Raw genomic sequence first — 308 nt, forward strand, 5'->3', positions numbered from 1 at the left:
TACATTATTATGCTATAACCATTCAGTTTACAATTAACCAAGTAAATCTTAATTAAAGAATACGTGACTTCTAACCAGGTCGCACATTAGCTCAGATGGTTGAGCTCTAAGAAAACGTCGCCTGGAATCTCAAGCTGCTACAATCGCCCTCACCAAAGTGTACAAATGTTGCAAATGTGGCGAAAATGGTCACAGCAAAATCAAGTGTCAAGTGGAATAGAGAGACTAAAGTGCTGATGTTATGCATCCAGTTCTTTCCTTGCATTCATTGTGCATCACATCGATGTAGTAGTGACAAATAGCGTGAA

Source organism: Plasmopara halstedii (genome assembly GCF_900000015.1).
Source record: "Plasmopara halstedii genome assembly, contig: Scaffold_555, whole genome shotgun sequence".
Taxonomy (NCBI): domain Eukaryota; phylum Oomycota; class Peronosporomycetes; order Peronosporales; family Peronosporaceae; genus Plasmopara; species Plasmopara halstedii.